Source organism: Hemitrygon akajei, unplaced genomic scaffold, assembly GCF_048418815.1.
Source record: "Hemitrygon akajei unplaced genomic scaffold, sHemAka1.3 Scf000095, whole genome shotgun sequence".
Lineage (NCBI taxonomy): Eukaryota > Metazoa > Chordata > Chondrichthyes > Myliobatiformes > Dasyatidae > Hemitrygon > Hemitrygon akajei.
The window spans coordinates 406,943-428,254 of NW_027331981.1; positions in this window are offsets into that span (position 1 = coordinate 406,943).

Here is a 21,312-nt window from a genome sequence, read left to right on the forward strand (position 1 = left end):
GTGGAGTTCTGCATTGGTACGATCCAGAGAGACAGGGAGGTTATGGAGGGGTACAGGTTCAGGGCATATTTGTGTGGAGTTCTGCATTGGTACCTTCCAGTGAGACAGGGAGATTATGGAGGGGTACAGGTTCAAGTCATATTTGTGTGTAGTTCTGCATTGGTACATTCCAGTGAGACAGGGAGGTTATGGAGGGTACAGCTTCAGGGCATATTTGTGTTGAGTTCTGCAGTGGGACGTTCCAGTGAGACAGGGAGGTTATGGACGGGTACAGGTTCAGGGCATATTTGTGTGGAGTTCTGCATTGGTACTTTCCAGTGAGACAGGGAGGTTATGCAGGGTACAGGTTCAGGGCATATTTCAGTCGAGTTCGGCATTGGTGCGTTCCAGTGAGACAGGGAGGTTATGGAGGGGTACAGGTTCAGGGCATATTTGTGTGTAGTTCTGCATTGGTACGTTCCAGTGAGACAGGGAGGTTATGCAGGGTACAGGTTCAGGGCATATTTGTGTGGAGTTCTGCAGTGGTACGTTCCTGTGAGACAGGGAGATTATGGTCAGGTACAATTTCAGGGCATATTTGTGTGGAGTTCTGCATTGGTACTTTCCAGTCAGACAGGGAGGTTATGGAGGGTACAGGTTCATGGCAAATTTGTGTGGAGTTCTGCAGTGGTACGTTCCAGTGAGACAGGGAGTTTATGGAGGGTACAGGTTCAATGCATATTTGTGTGGAGTACAGCATTGGTACGTTCCAGTGAGACAATGAGGATATGGAGGGTACAGGTTCAGGGCAAGTTTGTGTGGAGTTCTGCATAGGTACGTTCCAGTGAGCCAGGGAGGTTATGGAGGTGTACAGGTTCAGGGCATATTTTTGTGTAGTTCTGCATTGGTACGTTCCAGTGAGACAGGGAGGTTATGCAGGGATACAGGTTCAGGGCATATTTGGGTGGAGTTCTGCATTGGTACATTCCAGTGAGACAGGGAGGTTATGGAGGGGTACAGGTTCAGGGCATATTTGTGTGGAGTTCTGCATTGGTGCGTTCCAGTTAGACAGGGTGGTTATGGAGGGGTACAGGTTCAGGGCATATTTCTGTGGTGTTCTGCAATGGTACGCTCCAGTGAGACAGGCAGGTTATGCATGGTACAGGTTCAGGGCATATTTGAGTGGAGTTCGGCATTGGTACGTTCCAGTGAGACAGGGAGGTTATGCATGGTACAGGTTCAGGGCATATTTGTGTGGAGTTCTGCAGTGGTACGTTCCAGTGAGACTGGGAGGTTATGGACGGGAACAGTTTCAGGGCATATTTGTGTGGTGTTCTGCATTGGTACGTTCCAGTGAGACAGGGTGGTTATTGAGGGGTACAGGTTCAGGGCACATTTGTGTGGTGTTCTGCAATGGTACGTTCCAGTGAGACAGGGATGTTATGCAGGGTACAGGTTCAGGGCATATTTGAGTGGAGTTCGGCATTGGTGCGTTCCAGTGAGACAGGGAGGTTATGGAGGGGTACAGGTTCAGGGCATATTTGCGTGTAGTTCTGCATTGGTACGTTCCAGTGAGACAGGGAGGTTATGCAGGGTACAGGTTCAGGGCATATTTGTGTGGAGTTCTGCATTGGTACTTTCCAGTCAGACAGGGAGGTTATGGAGGGTACAGGTTCATGGCAAATTTGTGTGGAGTTCTGCAGTGGTACGTTCTAGTGAGACAGGGAGGTTATGGAGGGTACAGGTTCAATGCATATTTGTGTGGAGTTCTGCAGTGGGACGTTCCACTGAGACAGGGAGAATATGGACGGGTACATGTTCAGGGCATATTTGTGTGGAGTACAGCATTGGTACGTTCCAGTGAGACAATGAGGATATGGAGGGTACAGGTTCAGGGCATGTTTGTGTGGAGTTCTGCATTGGTACGTTCCAGTGAGACAGTGAGGTTATGGAGGGGTACAGGTTCAGGGCATATTTGTGTGGAGTACAGCATTGGTACGTACCAGTGAGACAATGAGGATATGGAGGGTACAGGTTCAGGGCATATTTGTGTGGAGTTCTGCATTGGTAAGTTCCAGTGAGACAGGGAGGTTATGGAGGGGTACAGGTTCAGGGTATATTTGTGTGGAGTTCTGCATTGGTACGTTCCAGTGAGACTGGGAGGTTATGGAGTGGTACAGGTTCAGGGCATATTTGTGTGGAGTTCTGCGTTGGGACGTTCCAGTGAGACAGGGAGGTTATGGAGGGGTACAGGTTCAGGGCATATTTGTGTGGAGTTCTGCATTGGTACGTTCCAGTGAGACAGGGAGGTTATGGAGGGGTACAGGTTCAGGGCATATTTGTGTGGAGTTCTGCATTGGTACGTTCCAGTGAGACAGGGAGGTTATGGAGGGGTACAGGATCAGGGCATATTTGTGTGGTGTTCTGCAATGGTACGTTCCATTGAGACAGGCAGGTTATGGAGGGGACAGGTTCAGGGCATATTTGTGTGGAGTTCTGCGTTGGGACGTTCCAGTGAGACAGGGAGGTAATGAGGGGTACAAGTTCAGGGCATATTTGTGTGGAGTTCTGCATTGGTACGATCCAGAGAGACAGGGAGGTTATGGAGGGGTACAGGTTCAGGGCATATTTGTGTGGAGTTCTGCATTGGTACGTTCTAGTGAGACAGGGAGGTTGTGGAGGGGTACAGGTTCAGGGCATATTTGTGTGTAGTTCTGCATTGGTACATTCCAGTGAGACTGGGAGGTTATGGAGTGGTACAGGTTCAGGGCATATTTGTGTGGAGTTCTGAATTGGTACTTTCCAGTGAGACAGGGAGGTTATGCAGGGTACAGGTTCAGGGCATATTTCAGTGGAGTTCGGCATTGGTGCGTTCCAGGGAGACAGGGAGGTTATGGAGGGGTACAGGTTCAGGGCATATTTGTGTGTAGATCTGCATTGGTACGTTCCAGTCAGACAGGGAGGTTATGGAGGGTACAGGTTCATGGCAAATTTGTGTGGAGTTCTGCAGTGGTACGTTCCAGTGAGACAGGGAGGTTATGGAGGGGTACAGGTTCAGGGCATATTTGTGTGGAGTACAGCATTGGTACGTTCCAGTGAGACAATGAGGTTATGGAGGGTACAGGTTCAGGGCATATTTGAGTGGAGTTCGGCATTGGTGCGTTCCAGTGAGCCAGGGAGGTTATGGAGGGGTACAGGTTCAGGGCATATTTTTGTGTAGTTCTGCATTGGTACGTTCCAGTGAGACAGGGAGGTTATGCAGGGTACAGGTTCAGGGCATATTTGTGTGGAGTTCTGCAGTGGTACGTTCCTGTGAGACAGGGAGATTATGGTCAGGTACAGTTTCAGGGCATATTTGTGTGGAGTTCTGCATTGGTACTTTCCAGTCAGACAGGGAGGTTATGGAGGGTACAGGTTCATGGCAAATTTGTGTGGAGTTCTGCAGTGGTACGTTCCAGTGAGACAGGGAGGTTATGGAGGGTACAGGTTCAATGCATATTTGTGTGGAGTACAGCATTGGTACGTTCCAGTGAGACAATGAGGATATGGAGGGTACAGGTTCAGGGCAAGTTTGTGTGGAGTTCTGCATTGGTACGTTCCAGTGAGACAGGGAGGTTATGGAGGGGTACAGGTTCAGGGCATATTTGTGTGGAGTACAGCATTGGTACGTTCCAGTGAGACAATGAGGTTATGGAGGGTACAGGTTCAGGGCATATTTGGGTGGAGTTCTGCATTGGTACATTCCAGTGAGACACGGAGGTTATGGAGGGGTACAGGTTCAGGGCATATTTGTGTGGAGTTCTGCATTGGTAAGTTCCAGTGAGACAGGGAGGTTATGGAGGGGTACAGGTTCAGGGTATATTTGTGTGGAGTTCTGCATTGGTACGTTCCAGTGAGACTGGGAGGTTATGGAGTGGTACAGGTTCAGGGCATATTTGTGTGGAGTTCTGCGTTGGGACGTTCCAGTGAGACAGGGAGGTTATGGAGGGGTACAGGTTCAGGGCATATTTGTGTGGAGTTCTGCATTGGTACGTTCCAGTGAGACAGTGAGGTTATGGAGGGGTACAGGTTCAGGGCATATTTGTGTGGAGTACAGCATTGGTACGTACCAGTGAGACAATGTGGTTATGGAGGGTACAGGTTCAGGGCATATTTGTGTGGAGTTCTGCATTGGTAAGTTCCAGTGAGACAGGGAGGTTATGGAGGGGTACAGGTTCAGGGTATATTTGTGTGGAGTTCTGCATTGGTACGTTCCAGTGAGACAGGCAGGTTACGGAGGGGACAGGTTCAGGGCATATTTGTGTGGAGTTCTGCGTTGGGACGTTCCAGTGAGACAGGGAGGTAATGAGGGGTACAGGTTCAGGGCATATTTGTGTGATGTTCTGCATTGGTACGATCCAGAGAGACAGGGAGGTTATGGAGGGGTACAGGTTCAGGGCATATTTGTGTGGAGTTCTGCATTGGTACTTTCCAGTGAGACAGGGAGGTTATGGAGGGTACAGGTTCAGGGCATATTTCAGTCGAGTTCGGCATTGGTGCGTTCCAGTGAGACAGGGAGGTTATGGAGGGGTACAGGTTCAGGGCATATTTGTGTGTAGTTCTGCATTGGTACGATCCGGAGAGACAGGGAGGTTATGGAGGGGTACAGGTTCAGGGCATATTTGTGTGGAGTTCTGCATTGGTACCTTCCAGTGAGACAGGGAGATTATGGAGGGGTACAGGTTCAGGTCATATTTGTGTGTAGTTCTGCATTGGTACATTCCAGTGAGACAGGGAGGTTATGGACGGTATAGCTTCAGGGCATATTTGTGTTGAGTTCTGCAGTGGGACGTTCCAGTGAGACAGGGAGGTTATGGACGGGTACAGGTTCAGGGCATATTTGTGTTGAGTTCTGCATTGGTACTTTCCAGTGAGACAGGGAGGTTATGCAGGGTACAGGTTCAGGGCATATTTCAGTCGAGTTCGGCATTGGTGCGTTCCAGTGAGACAGGGAGGTTATGGAGGGGTACAGGTTCAGGGCATATTTGTGTGTAGTTCTGCATTGGTACGTTCCAGTGAGACAGGGAGGTTATGCAGGGTACAGGTTCAGGGCATATTTGTGTGGAGTTCTGCAGTGGTACGTTCCTGTGAGACAGGGAGATTATGGTCAGGTACAGTTTCAGGGCATATTTGTGTGGAGTTCTGCATTGGTACTTTCCAGTCAGACAGGGAGGTTATGGAGGGTACAGGTTCATGGCAAATTTGTGTGGAGTTCTGCAGTGGTACGTTCCAGTGAGACAGGGAGGTTATGGAGGGTACAGGTTCAATGCACATTTGTGTGGAGTACAGCATTGGTACGTTCCAGTGAGACAATGAGGATATGGAGGGTACAGGTTCAGGGCTAGTTTGTGTGGAGTTCTGCATTGGTACGTTCCAGTGAGACAGGGAGGTTATGGAGGGGTACAGGTTCAGGGCATATTTGTGTGGAGTACAGCATTGGTACGTTCCAGTGAGACAATGAGGTTATGGAGGGTACAGGTTCAGGGCATATTTGAGTGGAGTTCGGCATTGGTGCGTTCCAGTGAGCCAGGGAGGTTATGGAGGGGTACAGGTTCAGGGCATATTTTTGTGTAGTTCTACATTGGTACGTTCCAGTGAGACAGGGAGGTTCTGCAGGGATACAGGTTCAGGGCATATTTGGGTGGAGTTCTGCATTGGTACATTCCAGTGAGACAGGGAGGTTATGGAGGGGTACAGGTTCAGGGCATATTTGAGTGGAGTTCTGCATTGGTGCGTTCCAGTTAGACAGGGTGGTTATGGAGGGGTACAGGTTCAGGGCATATTTCTGTGGTGTTCTGCAATGGTACGCTCCAGTGAGACAGGCAGGTTATGCAGGGTACAGGTTCAGGGCATATTTGAGTGGAGTTCGGCATTGGTGCGTTCCAGTGAGACAGGGAGGTTATGGAGGGGTACAGGTTCAGGGCATATTTGTGTGTAGTTCTGCATTGGTACGTTCCAGTGAGACAGGGAGGTTATGGAGGGGTACAGGTTTCCCAGCATATTTGTGTGGAGTTCTGCAATGGTACGTTCCAGTGAGACAGGCAGGTTATGGAGCGGACAGGTTCAGGGCATATTTGTGTGGAGTTCTGCGTTGGGACGTTCCAGTGAGACAGGGAAGTAATGAGGGGCACAGGTTCAGGGCATATTTGTGTGGAGTTCTGCATTGGTACGATCCAGAGAGACAGGGAGGTTATGGAGGGGTACAGGTTCAGGGCATATTTGTGTGGAGTTCTGCATTGGTACCTTCCAGTGAGACAGGGAGATTATGGAGGGGTACAGGTTCAGGTCATATTTGTGTGTAGTTCTGCATTGGTACATTCCAGTGAGACAGGGAGGTTATGGAGGTTACAGCTTCAGGGCATATTTGTGTTGAGTTCTGCAGTGGGACGTTCCAGTGAGACAGGGAGGTTATGGACGGGTACAGGTTCAGGGCATATTTGTGTGGAGTTCTGCATTGGTACTTTCCAGTGAGACAGGGAGGTTATGCAGGGTACAGGTTCAGGGCATATTTCATTCGAGTTCGGCATTGGTGCGTTCCAGTGAGACAGGGAGGTTATGGAGGGGTACAGGTTCAGGGCATATTTGTGTGTAGTTCTGCATTGGTACGTTCCAGTGAGACAGGGAGGTTATGCAGGGTACAGGTTCAGGGCATATTTGTGTGGAGTTCTGCAGTGGTACGTTCCTGTGAGACAGGGAGATGATGGTCAGGTACAGTTTCAGGGCATATTTGTGTGGAGTTCTGCATTGGTACTTTCCAGTCAGACAGGGAGGTTATGGAGGGTACAGGTTCATGGCAAATTTGTGTGGAGTTCTGCAGTGGTACGTTCCAGTGAGACAGGGAGGTTATGGAGGGTACAGGTTCAATGCATATTTGTGTGGAGTACAGCATTGGTACGTTCCAGTGAGACAATGAGGATATGGAGGGTACAGGTTCAGGGCAAGTTTGTGTGGAGTTCTGCATTTGTACGTTCCAGTGAGACAGGGAGGTTATGGAGGGGTACAGGTTCAGGGCATATTTATGTGGAGTACAGCATTGGTACGTTCCAGTGAGACAATGAGTTTATGGAGGGTACAGTTTCAGGGCATATTTGAGTGGAGTTCGGCATTGGTGCGTTCCAGTGAGCCAGGGAGGTTATGGAGGGGTACAGATTCAGGGCATATTTTTGTGTAGTTCTGCATTGGTACGTTCCAGTGAGACAGGGAGGTTATGCAGGGATACAGGTTCAGGGCATATTTGGGTGGAGTTCTGCATTGGTACATTCCAGTGAGACAGGGAGGTTATGGAGGGGTACAGGTTCAGGGCATATTTGTGTGGAGTTCTGCAGTGGTACGTTCCTGTGAGACAGGGAGATTATGGTCGGGTACAGTTTCAGGGCATATTTGTGTGGAGTTCTGCATTGGTACTTTCCAGTCGGACAGGGAGGTTATGGAGGGTACAGGTTCATGGCAAATTTGTGTGGAGTTCTGCAGTGGGACGTTCCACTGAGACAGGGAGAATATGGACGGGTACATGTTCAGGGCATATTTGTGTGGAGTACAGCATTGGTACGTTCCAGTGAGACAATGAGGATATGGAGGGTACAGGTTTAGGGCATGTTTGTGTGGAGTTCTGCATTGGTACGTTCAAGTGAGACAGTGAGGTTATGGAGGGGTACAGGTTCAGGGCATATTTGTGTGGAGTTCTGCATTGGTACTTTCCAGTGAGACAGGGAGGTTATGGAGGGTACAGGTTCTGGGCATATTTGTGTGGAGTTCTGCATTGGTAAGTTCCAGTGAGACAGGGAGGTTATGGAGGGGTACAGGTTCAGGGTATATTTGTGTGGAGTTCTGCATTGGTACGTTCCAGTGAGACAGGCAGGTTACGGAGGGGACAGGTTCAGGGCATATTTGTGTGGAGTTCTGCGTTGGGACGTTCCAGTGAGACAGGGAGGTAATGAGGGGTACAGGTTCAGGGCATATTTGTGTGTAGTTCTGCATTGGTACATTCCAGTGAGACAGGGAGGTTATGGAGGGTACAGATTCAGGGCATATTTGTGTGGAGTTCGGCATTGGTGCGTTCCAGTGAGACAGGGAGGTTATGGACGGGTACAGGTTCAGGGCATATTTGTGTGTACTTCTGCATTGGTACGTTCCAGTGAGACAGGGAGGTTATGCAGGGTACAGGTTCAGGGCATATTTGTGTGGAGTTCTGCAGTGGTACGTTCCTGTGAGACAGGGAGATTATGGAGGGGTACAGGTTCAGGTCATATTTGTGTGTAGTTCTGCATTGGTACATTCCAGTGAGACAGGGAGGTTATGGAGGTTACAGCTTCAGGGCATATTTGTGTTGAGTTCTGCAGTGGGACGTTCCAGTGAGACAGGGAGGTTATGGACGGGTACAGGTTCAGGGCATATTTGTGTGGAGTTCTGCATTGGTACTTTCCAGTGAGACAGGGAGGTTATGCAGGGTACAGGTTCAGGGCATATTTCAGTCGAGTTCGGCATTGGTGCGTTCCAGTGAGACAGGGAGGTTATGGAGGGGTACAGGTTCAGGGCATATTTGTGTGTAGTTCTGCATTGGTACGTTCCAGTGAGACAGGGAGGTTATGCAGGGTACAGGTTCAGGGCATATTTGTGTGGAGTTCTGCAGTGGTACGTTCCTGTGAGACAGGGAGATTATGGTCAGGTACAGTTTCAGGGCATATTTGTGTGGAGTTCTGCATTGGTACTTTCCAGTCAGACAGGGAGGTTATGGAGGGTACAGGTTCATGGCAAATTTGTGTGGAGTTCTGCAGTGGTACGTTCCAGTGAGACAGGGAGGTTATGGAGGGTACAGGTTCAATGCATATTTGTGTGGAGTACAGCATTGGTACGTTCCAGTGAGACAATGAGGATATGGAGGGTACAGGTTCAGGGCAAGTTTGTGTGGAGTTCTGCATTTGTACGTTCCAGTGAGACAGGGAGGTTATGGAGGGGTACAGGTTCAGGGCATATTTATGTGGAGTACAGCATTGGTACGTTCCAGTGAGACAATGAGTTTATGGAGGGTACAGTTTCAGGGCATATTTGAGTGGAGTTCGGCATTGGTGCGTTCCAGTGAGCCAGGGAGGTTATGGAGGGGTACAGATTCAGGGCATATTTTTGTGTAGTTCTGCATTGGTACGTTCCAGTGAGACAGGGAGGTTATGCAGGGATACAGGTTCAGGGCATATTTGGGTGGAGTTCTGCATTGGTACATTCCAGTGAGACAGGGAGGTTATGGAGGGGTACAGGTTCAGGGCATATTTGTGTGGAGTTCTGCAGTGGTACGTTCCTGTGAGACAGGGAGATTATGGTCGGGTACAGTTTCAGGGCATATTTGTGTGGAGTTCTGCATTGGTACTTTCCAGTCAGACAGGGAGGTTATGGAGGGTACAGGTTCATGGCAAATTTGTGTGGAGTTCTGCAGTGGGACGTTCCACTGAGACAGGGAGAATATGGACGGGTACATGTTCAGGGCATATTTGTGTGGAGTACAGCATTGGTACGTTCCAGTGAGACAATGAGGATATGGAGGGTACAGGTTTAGGGCATGTTTGTGTGGAGTTCTGCATTGGTACGTTCAAGTGAGACAGTGAGGTTATGGAGGGGTACAGGTTCAGGGCATATTTGTGTGGAGTTCTGCATTGGTACTTTCCAGTGAGACAGGGAGGTTATGGAGGGTACAGGTTCTGGGCATATTTGTGTGGAGTTCTGCATTGGTAAGTTCCAGTGAGACAGGGAGGTTATGGAGGGGTACAGGTTCAGGGTATATTTGTGTGGAGTTCTGCATTGGTACGTTCCAGTGAGACAGGCAGGTTACGGAGGGGACAGGTTCAGGGCATATTTGTGTGGAGTTCTGCGTTGGGACGTTCCAGTGAGACAGGGAGGTAATGAGGGGTACAGGTTCAGGGCATATTTGTGTGTAGTTCTGCATTGGTACATTCCAGTGAGACAGGGAGGTTATGGAGGGTACAGATTCAGGGCATATTTGTGTGGAGTTCGGCATTGGTGCGTTCCAGTGAGACAGGGAGGTTATGGACGGGTACAGGTTCAGGGCATATTTGTGTGTACTTCTGCATTGGTACGTTCCAGTGAGACAGGGAGGTTATGCAGGGTACAGGTTCAGGGCATATTTGTGTGGAGTTCTGCAGTGGTACGTTCCTGTGAGACAGGGAGATTATGGTCAGGTACAGTTTCAGGGCATATTTGTGTGGAGTTCTGCATTGGTACTTTCCAGTCAGACAGGGAGGTTATGGAGGGTACAGGTTCATGGCAAATTTGTGTGGAGTTCTGCAGTGGTACGTTCCAGTGAGACAGGGAGGTTATGGAGGGTACAGGTTCAATGCATATTTGTGTGGAGTACAGCATTGGTACGTTCCAGTGAGACAATGAGGATATGGATGGTACAGGTTCAGGGCTAGTTTGTGTGGAGTTCTGCATTGGTACGTTCCAGTGAGACAGGGAGGTTATGGAGGGGTACAGGTTCAGGGCATATTTGTGTGGAGTACAGCATTGGTACGTTCCAGTGAGACAATGAGGTTATGGAGGGTACAGGTTCAGGGCATATTTGAGTGGAGTTCGGCATTGGTGCGTTCCAGTGAGCCAGGGAGGTTATGGAGGGGTACAGGTTCAGGGCATATTTTTGTGTAGTTCTGCATTGGTACGTTCCAGTGAGACAGGGAGGTTATGCAGGGATACAGGTTCAGGGCATATTTGGGTGGAGTTCTGCATTGGTACATTCCAGTGAGACACGGAGGTTATGGAGGGGTACAGGTTCAGGGCATATTTGTGTGGAGTTCTGCATTGGTAAGTTCCAGTGAGACAGGGAGGTTATGGAGGGGTACAGGTTCAGGGTATATTTGTGTGGAGTTCTGCATTGGTACGTTCCAGTGAGACTGGGAGGTTATGGAGTGGTACAGGTTCAGGGCATATTTGTGTGGAGTTCTGCGTTGGGACGTTCCAGTGAGACAGGGAGGTTATGGAGGGGTACAGGTTCAGGGCATATTTGTGTGGAGTTCTGCATTGGTACGTTCCAGTGAGACAGTGAGGTTATGGAGGGGTACAGGTTCAGGGCATATTTGTGTGGAGTACAGCATTGGTACTTACCAGTGAGACAATGTGGTTATGGAGGGTACAGGTTCAGGGCATATTTGTGTGGAGTTCTGCATTGGTAAGTTCCAGTGAGACAGGGAGGTTATGGAGGGGTACAGGTTCAGGGTATATTTGTGTGGAGTTCTGCATTGGTACGTTCCAATGAGACAGGCAGGTTACGGAGGGGACAGGTTCAGGGCATATTTGTGTGGAGTTCTGCGTTGGGACGTTCCAGTGAGAAAGGGAGGTAATGAGGGGTACAGGTTCAGGGCATATTTGTGTGATGTTCTGCATTGGTACGATCCAGAGAGACAGGGAGGTTATGGAGGGGTACAGGTTCAGGGCATATTTGTGTGTTGTTCTGCATTGGTACATTCCAGTGAGACAGGGAGGTTATGGAGGGTACAGCTTCAGGGCATATTTGTGTGGAGTTCGGCATTGGTGCGTTCCAGTGAGACAGGGAGGTTATGGAGGGGTACAGGTTCAGGGCATATTTGTGTGTAGTTCTGCATTGGTACGTTCCAGTGAGACAGGGAGGTTATGCAGGGTACAGGTTCAGGGCATATTTGTGTGGAGTTCTGCAGTGGTACGTTCCTGTGAGACAGGGAGATTATGGTCAGGTACAGTTTCAGGGCATATTTGTGTGGAGTTCTGCATTGGTACTTTCCAGTCAGACAGGGAGGTTATGGAGGGTACAGGTTCATGGCAAATTTGTGTGGAGTTCTGCAGTGGTACGTTCCAGTGAGACAGGGAGGTTATGGAGGGTACAGGTTCAATGCACATTTGTGTGGAGTACAGCATTGGTACGTTCCAGTGAGACAATGAGGATATGGAGGGTACAGGTTCAGGGCAAGTTTGTGTGGAGTTCTGCATTGGTACGTTCCAGTGAGACAGGGAGGTTATGGAGGGGTACAGGTTCAGGGCATATTTGTGTGGAGTACAGCATTGGTACGTTCCAGTGAGACAATGAGGTTATGGAGGGTACAGGTTCAGGGCATATTTGAGTGGAGTTCGGCATTGGTGCGTTCCAGTGAGCCAGGGAGGTTATGGAGGGGTACAGGTTCAGGGCATATTTTTGTGTAGTTCTGCATTGGTACGTTCCAGTGAGACAGGGAGGTTATGCAGGGATACAGGTTCAGGGCATATTTGGGTGGAGTTCTGCATTGGTACATTCCAGTGAGACAGGGAGGTTATGGAGGGGTACAGGTTCAGGGCATATTTGTGTGGAGTTCTGCAGTGGTACGTTCCTGTGAGACAGGGAGATTATGGTCGGGTACAGTTTCAGGGCATATTTGTGTGGAGTTCTGCATTGGTACTTTCCAGTCAGACAGGGAGGTTATGGAGGGTACAGGTTCATGGCAAATTTGTGTGGAGTTCTGCAGTGGGACGTTCCACTGAGACAGGGAGAATATGGACGGGTACATGTTCAGGGCATATTTGTGTGGAGTACAGCATTGGTACGTTCCAGTGAGACAATGAGGATATGGAGGGTACAGGTTTAGGGCATGTTTGTGTGGAGTTCTGCATTGGTACGTTCAAGTGAGACAGTGAGGTTATGGAGGGGTACAGGTTCAGGGCATATTTGTGTGGAGTTCTGCATTGGTACTTTCCAGTGAGACAGGGAGGTTATGGAGGGTACAGGTTCTGGGCATATTTGTGTGGAGTTCTGCATTGGTAAGTTCCAGTGAGACAGGGAGGTTATGGAGGGGTACAGGTTCAGGGTATATTTGTGTGGAGTTCTGCATTGGTACGTTCCAGTGAGACAGGCAGGTTACGGAGGGGACAGGTTCAGGGCATATTTGTGTGGAGTTCTGCGTTGGGACGTTCCAGTGAGACAGGGAGGTAATGAGGGGTACAGGTTCAGGGCATATTTGTGTGTAGTTCTGCATTGGTACATTCCAGTGAGACAGGGAGGTTATGGAGGGTACAGATTCAGGGCATATTTGTGTGGAGTTCGGCATTGGTGCGTTCCAGTGAGACAGGGAGGTTATGGACGGGTACAGGTTCAGGGCATATTTGTGTGTACTTCTGCATTGGTACGTTCCAGTGAGACAGGGAGGTTATGCAGGGTACAGGTTCAGGGCATATTTGTGTGGAGTTCTGCAGTGGTACGTTCCTGTGAGACAGGGAGATTATGGAGGGGTACAGGTTCAGGTCATATTTGTGTGTAGTTCTGCATTGGTACATTCCAGTGAGACAGGGAGGTTATGGAGGTTACAGCTTCAGGGCATATTTGTGTTGAGTTCTGCAGTGGGACGTTCCAGTGAGACAGGGAGGTTATGGACGGGTACAGGTTCAGGGCATATTTGTGTGGAGTTCTGCATTGGTACTTTCCAGTGAGACAGGGAGGTTATGCAGGGTACAGGTTCAGGGCATATTTCAGTCGAGTTCGGCATTGGTGCGTTCCAGTGAGACAGGGAGCTTATGGAGGGGTACAGGTTCAGGGCATATTTGTGTGTAGTTCTGCATTGGTACGTTCCAGTGAGACAGGGAGGTTATGCAGGGTACAGGTTCAGGGCATATTTGTGTGGAGTTCTGCAGTGGTACGTTCCTGTGAGACAGGGAGATTATGGTCAGGTACAGTTTCAGGGCATATTTGTGTGGAGTTCTGCATTGGTACTTTCCAGTCAGACAGGGAGGTTATGGAGGGTACAGGTTCATGGCAAATTTGTGTGGAGTTCTGCAGTGGTACGTTCCAGTGAGACAGGGAGGTTATGGAGGGTACAGGTTCAATGCATATTTGTGTGGAGTACAGCATTGGTACGTTCCAGTGAGACAATGAGGATATGGAGGGTACAGGTTCAGGGCAAGTTTGTGTGGAGTTCTGCATTTGTACGTTCCAGTGAGACAGGGAGGTTATGGAGGGGTACAGGTTCAGGGCATATTTATGTGGAGTACAGCATTGGTACGTTCCAGTGAGACAATGAGTTTATGGAGGGTACAGTTTCAGGGCATATTTGAGTGGAGTTCGGCATTGGTGCGTTCCAGTGAGCCAGGGAGGTTATGGAGGGGTACAGATTCAGGGCATATTTTTGTGTAGTTCTGCATTGGTACGTTCCAGTGAGACAGGGAGGTTATGCAGGGATACAGTTTCAGCGCATATTTGCGTGGAGTTCTGCATTGGTACATTCCAGTGAGACAGGGAGGTTATGGAGGGGTACAGGTTCAGGGCATATTTGTGTGGAGTTCTGCAGTGGTACGTTCCTGTGAGACAGGGAGATTATGGTCGGGTACAGTTTCAGGGCATATTTGTGTGGAGTTCTGCATTGGTACTTTCCAGTCAGACAGGGAGGTTATGGAGGGTACAGGTTCATGGCAAATTTGTGTGGAGTTCTGCAGTGGGACGTTCCACTGAGACAGGGAGAATATGGACGGGTACATGTTCAGGGCATATTTGTGTGGAGTACAGCATTGGTACGTTCCAGTGAGACAATGAGGATATGGAGGGTACAGGTTTAGGGCATGTTTGTGTGGAGTTCTGCATTGGTACGTTCAAGTGAGACAGTGAGGTTATGGAGGGGTACAGGTTCAGGGCATATTTGTGTGGAGTTCTGCATTGGTACTTTCCAGTGAGACAGGGAGGTTATGGAGGGTACAGGTTCTGGGCATATTTGTGTGGAGTTCTGCATTGGTAAGTTCCAGTGAGACAGGGAGGTTATGGAGGGGTACAGGTTCAGGGTATATTTGTGTGGAGTTCTGCATTGGTACGTTCCAGTGAGACAGGCAGGTTACGGAGGGGACAGGTTCAGGGCATATTTGTGTGGAGTTCTGCGTTGTGACGTTCCAGTGAGACAGGGAGGTAATGAGGGGTACAGGTTCAGGGCATATTTGTGTGTAGTTCTGCATTGGTACATTCCAGTGAGACAGGGAGGTTATGGAGGGTACAGATTCAGGGCATATTTGTGTGGAGTTCGGCATTGGTGCGTTCCAGTGAGACAGGGAGGTTATGGACGGGTACAGGTTCAGGGCATATTTGTGTGTACTTCTGCATTGGTACGTTCCAGTGAGACAGGGAGGTTATGCAGGGTACAGGTTCAGGGCATATTTGTGTGGAGTTCTGCAGTGGTACGTTCCTGTGAGACAGGGAGATTATGGTCAGGTACAGTTTCAGGGCATATTTGTGTGGAGTTCTGCATTGGTACTTTCCAGTCAGACAGGGAGGTTATGGAGGGTACAGGTTCATGGCAAATTTGTGTGGAGTTCTGCAGTGGTACGTTCCAGTGAGACAGGGAGGTTATGGAGGGTACAGGTTCAATGCATATTTGTGTGGAGTACAGCATTGGTACGTTCCAGTGAGACAATGAGGATATGGATGGTACAGGTTCAGGGCTAGTTTGTGTGGAGTTCTGCATTGGTACGTTCCAGTGAGACAGGGAGGTTATGGAGGGGTACAGGTTAGGGCATATTTGTGTGGAGTACAGCATTGGTACGTTCCAGTGAGACAATGAGGTTATGGAGGGTACAGGTTCAGGGCATATTTGAGTGGAGTTCGGCATTGGTGCGTTCCAGTGAGCCAGGGAGGTTATGGAGGGGTACAGGTTCAGGGCATATTTTTGTGTAGTTCTGCATTGGTACGTTCCAGTGAGACAGGGAGGTTATGCAGGGATACAGGTTCAGGGCATATTTGGGTGGAGTTCTGCATTGGTACATTCCAGTGAGACACGGAGGTTATGGAGGGGTACAGGTTCAGGGCATATTTGTGTGGAGTTCTGCATTGGTAAGTTCCAGTGAGACAGGGAGGTTATGGAGGGATACAGGTTCAGGGTATATTTGTGTGGAGTTCTGCATTGGTACGTTCCAGTGAGACTGGGAGGTTATGGAGTGGTACAGGTTCAGGGCATATTTGTGTGGAGTTCTGCGTTGGGACGTTCCAGTGAGACAGGGAGGTTATGGAGGGGTACAGGTTCAGGGCATATTTGTGTGGAGTTCTGCATTGGTACGTTCCAGTGAGACAGTGAGGTTATGGAGGGGTACAGGTTCAGGGCATATTTGTGTGGAGTACAGCATTGGTACTTACCAGTGAGACAATGTGGTTATGGAGGGTACAGGTTCAGGGCATATTTGTGTGGAGTTCTGCATTGGTAAGTTCCAGTGAGACAGGGAGGTTATGGAGGGGTACAGGTTCAGGGTATATTTGTGTGGAGTTCTGCATTGGTACGTTCCAATGAGACAGGCAGGTTACGGAGGGGACAGGTTCAGGGCATATTTGTGTGGAGTTCTGCGTTGGGACGTTCCAGTGAGAAAGGGAGGTAATGAGGGGTACAGGTTCAGGGCATATTTGTGTGATGTTCTGCATTGGTACGATCCAGAGAGACAGGGAGGTTATGGAGGGGTACAGGTTCAGGGCATATTTGTGTGTTGTTCTGCATTGGTACATTCCAGTGAGACAGGGAGGTTATGGAGGGTACAGCTTCAGGGCATATTTGTGTGGAGTTCGGCATTGGTGCGTTCCAGTGAGACAGGGAGGTTATGGACGGGTACAGGTTCAGGGCATATTTGTGTGTACTTCTGCATTGGTACGTTCCAGTGAGACAGGGAGGTTATGCAGGGTACAGGTTCAGGGCATATTTGTGTGGAGTTCTGCAGTGGTACGTTCCTGTGAGACAGGGAGATTATGGTCAGGTACAGTTTCAGGGCATATTTGTGTGGAGTTCTGCATTGGTACTTTCCAGTCAGACAGGGAGGTTATGGAGGGTACAGGTTCATGGCAAATTTGTGTGGAGTTCTGCAGTGGTACGTTCCAGTGAGACAGGGAGGTTATGGAGGGTACAGGTTCAATGCATATTTGTGTGGAGTACAGCATTGGTACGTTCCAGTGAGACAATGAGGATATGGAGGGTACAGGTTCAGGGCAAGTTTGTGTGGAGTTCTGCATTGGTACGTTCCAGTGAGACAGGGAGGTTATGGAGGGGTACAGGTTCAGGGCATATTTGTGTGGAGTACAGCATTGGTACGTTCCAGTGAGACAATGAGGTTTTGGAGGGTACAGGTTCAGGGCATATTTGAGTGGAGTTCGGCATTGGTGCGTTCCAGTGAGCCAGGGAGGTTATGGAGGGGTACAGGTTCAGGGCATATTTTTGTGTAGTTCTGCATTGGTACGTTCCAGTGAGACAGGGAGGTTATGCAGGGATACAGGTTCAGGGCATATTTGGGTGGAGTTCTGCATTGGTACATTCCAGTGAGACACGGAGGTTATGGAGGGGTACAGGTTCAGGGCATATTTGTGTGGAGTTCTGCATTGGTAAGTTCCAGTGAGACAGGGAGGTTATGGAGGGGTACAGGTTCAGGGTATATTTGTGTGGAGTTCTGCATTGGTACGTTCCAGTGAGACTGGGAGGTTATGGAGTGGTACAAGTTCAGGGCATATTTGTGTGGAGTTCTGCGTTGGGACGTTCCAGTGAGACAGGGAGGTTATGGAGGGGTACAGGTTCAGGGCATATTTGTGTGGAGTTCTGCATTGGTACGTTCCAGTGAGACAGGGAGGTAATGAGGGGTACAAGTTCAGGGCATATTTGTGTGGAGTTCTGCATTGGTACGATCCAGAGAGACAGGGAGGTTATGGAGGGGTACAGGTTCAGGGCATATTTGTGTGGAGTTCTGCATTGGTACGTTCTAGTGAGACAGGGAGGTTGTGGAGGGGTACAGGTTCAGGGCATATTTGTGTGTAGTTCTGCATTGGTACATTCCAGTGAGACTGGGAGGTTATGGAGTGGTACAGGTTCAGGGCATATTTGTGTGGAGTTCTGCATTGGTACTTTCCAGTGAGACAGGGAGGTTATGCAGGGTACAGGTTCAGGGCATATTTCAGTGGAGTTCGGCATTGGTGCGTTCCAGGGAGACAGGGAGGTTATGGAGGGGTACAGGTTCAGGGCATATTTGTGTGTAGATCTGCATTGGTACGTTCCAGTGAGACAGGGAGGTTATGCAGGTTACAGGTTCAGGGCATATTTGTGTGGAGTTCTGCCGTGGTACGTTCCTGTGAGACAGGGAGATTATGGTCAACTACAGTTTCAGGGCATATTTGAGTGGAGTTCGGCATTGGTGCGTTCCAGTGAGCCAGGGAGGTTATGGAGGGGTACTGGTTCAGGGCATATTTTTGTGTAGTTCTGCATTGGTACGTTCCAGTGAGACATGGTGGTTATGCAGGGATACAGGTTCAGGGCATATTTGGGTGGAGTTCTGCATTGGTACATTCCAGTGAGACTGGGAGGTTATGGAGGGGTACAGGTTCAGGGCATATTTGTGTGGAGTTCTGCATTGGTGCGTTCCAGTTAGACAGGGTGTTTATGGAGGGGTACAGGTTCAGGGCATATTTCTGTGGTGTTCTGCAATGGTACGCTCCAGTGAGACAGGCAGGTTATGCAGGGTACAGGTTCAGGGCATATTTGAGTGGAGTTCGGCATTGTTGCGTTCCAGTGAGACAGGGAGGTTATGGAGGGGTACAGGTTCAGGGCATATTTGTGTGTAGTTCTGCATTGGTACGTTCCAGTGAGACAGGGAGGTTATGGAGGGGTACAGGTTTCCGAGCATATTTGTGTGGAGTTCTGCAATGGTACGTTCCAGTGAGACAGGCAGGTTATGGAGGGGACAGGTTCAGGGCATATTTGTGTGGAGTTCTGCGTTGGGACGTTCCAGTGAAACAGGGAGGTAATGAGGGGTACAGGTTCAGGGCATATTTGTGTGGAGTTCTGCATTGGTACGATCCAGAGAGACAGGGAGGTTATGGAGGGGTACAGGTTCAGGGCATATTTGTGTGGAGTTCTGCATTGGTACCTTCCAGTGAGACAGGGAGATTATGGAGGGGTACAGGTTCAAGTCATATTTGTGTGTAGTTCTGCATTGGTACATTCCAGTGAGACAGGGAGGTTATGGAGGGTACAGCTTCAGGGCATATTTGTGTTGAGTTCTGCAGTGGGACGTTCCAGTGAGACAGGGAGGTTATGGACGGGTACAGGTTCAGGGCATATTTGTGTGGAGTTCTGCATTGGTACTTTCCAGTGAGACAGGGAGGTTATGCAGGGTACAGGTTCAGGGCATATTTCAGTCGAGTTCGGCATTGGTGCGTTCCAGTGAGACAGGGAGGTTATGCAGGGTACAGGTTCAGGGCATATTTGTGTGGAGTTCTGCAGTGGTACGTTCCTGTGAGACAGGGTGGTTATGCAGGGATACAGGTTCAGGGCATATTTGGGTGGAGTTCTGCATTGGTACATTCCAGTGAGACTGGGAGGTTATGGAGGGGTACAGGTTCAGGGCATATTTGTGTGGAGTTCTGCATTGGTGCGTTCCAGTTAGACAGGGTGTTTATGGGGGGGTACAGGTTCAGGGCATATTTCTGTGGTGTTCTGCAATGGTACGCTCCAGTGAGACAGGCAGGTTATGCAGGGTACAGGTTCAGGGCATATTTGAGTGGAGTTCGGCATTGTTGCGTTCCAGTGAGACAGGGAGGTTATGGAGGGGTACAGGTTCAGGGCATATTTGTGTGTAGTTCTGCATTGGTACGTTCCAGTGAGACAGGTAGGTTATGGAGGGGTACAGGTTTCCGAGCATATTTGTGTGGAGTTCTGCAATGGTACGTTCCAGTGAGACAGGCAGGTTATGGAGGGGACAGGTTCAGGGCATATTTGTGTGGAGTTCTGCGTTGGGACGTTCCAGTGAAACAGGGAGGTAATGAGGGGTACAGGTTCAGGGCATATTTGTGTGGAGTTCTGCAATGGTACGATCCAGAGAGACAGGGAGGTTATGGAGGGGTACAGTTTCAGGGCATATTTGTGTGGAGTTCTGCATTGGTACCTTCCAGTGAGACAGGGAGATTATGGAGGGGTACAGGTTCAAGTCATATTTGTGTGTAGTTCTGCATTGGTACATTCCAGTGAGACAGGGAGGTTATGGAGGGTACAGCTTCAGGGCATATTTGTGTTGAGTTCTGCAGTGGGACGTTCCAGTGAGACAGGGAGGTTATGGACGGGTACAGGTTCAGGGCATATTTGTGTGGAGTTCTGCATTGGTACTTTCCAGTGAGACAGGGAGGTTATGCCGGGTACAGGTTCAGGGCATATTTCAGTCGAGTTCGGCATTGGTGCGTTCCAGTGAGACAGGGAGGTTATGCAGGGTACAGGTTCAGGGCATATTTGTGTGGAGTTCTGCAGTGGGACGTTCCTGTGAGACAGGGAGATTATGGTCAGGTACAGGTTCAGGGCATATTTCTGTGGTGTTCTGCAATGGTACGCTCCAGTGAGACAGGCAGGTTATGCAGGGTACAGGTTCAGGGCATATTTGAGTGGAGTTCGGCATTGGTGCGTTCCAGTGAGACAGGGAGGTTATGCAGGGTACAGGTTCAGGGCATATTTGTGTGGAGTTCTGCAGTGGTACGTTCCTGTGAGACAGGGTGGTTATGCAGGGATACAGGTTCAGGGCATATTTGGGTGGAGTTCTGCATTGGTACATTCCAGTGAGACTGGGAGGTTATGGAGGGGTACAGGTTCAGGGCATATTTGTGTGGAGTTCTGCATTGGTGCGTTCCAGTTAGACAGGGTGTTTATGGAGGGGTACAGGTTCAGGGCATATTTCTGTGGTGTTCTGCAATGGTACGCTCCAGTGAGACAGGCAGGTTATGCAGGGTACAGGTTCAGGGCATATTTGAGTGGAGTTCGGCATTGTTGCGTTCCAGTGAGACAGGGAGGTTATGGAGGGGTACAGGTTCAGGGCATATTTGTGTGTAGTTCTGCATTGGTACGTTCCAGTGAGACAGGGAGGTTATGGAGGGGTACAGGTTTCCGAGCATATTTGTGTGGAGTTCTGCAATGGTACGTTCCAGTGAGACAGGCAGGTTATGGAGGGGACAGGTTCAGGGCATATTTGTGTGGAGTTCTGCGTTGGGACGTTCCAGTGAAACAGGGAGGTAATGAGGGGTACAGGTTCAGGGCATATTTGTGTGGAGTTCTGCATTGGTACGATCCAGAGAGACAGGGAGGTTATGGAGGGGTACAGGTTCAGGGCATATTTGTGTGGAGTTCTGCATTGGTACCTTCCAGTGAGACAGGGAGATTATGGAGGGGTACAGGTTCAAGTCATATTTGTGTGTAGTTCTGCATTGGTACATTCCAGTGAGACAGGGAGGTTATGGAGGGTACAGCTTCAGGGCATATTTGTGTTGAGTTCTGCAGTGGGACGTTCCAGTGAGACAGGGAGGTTATGGACGGGTAC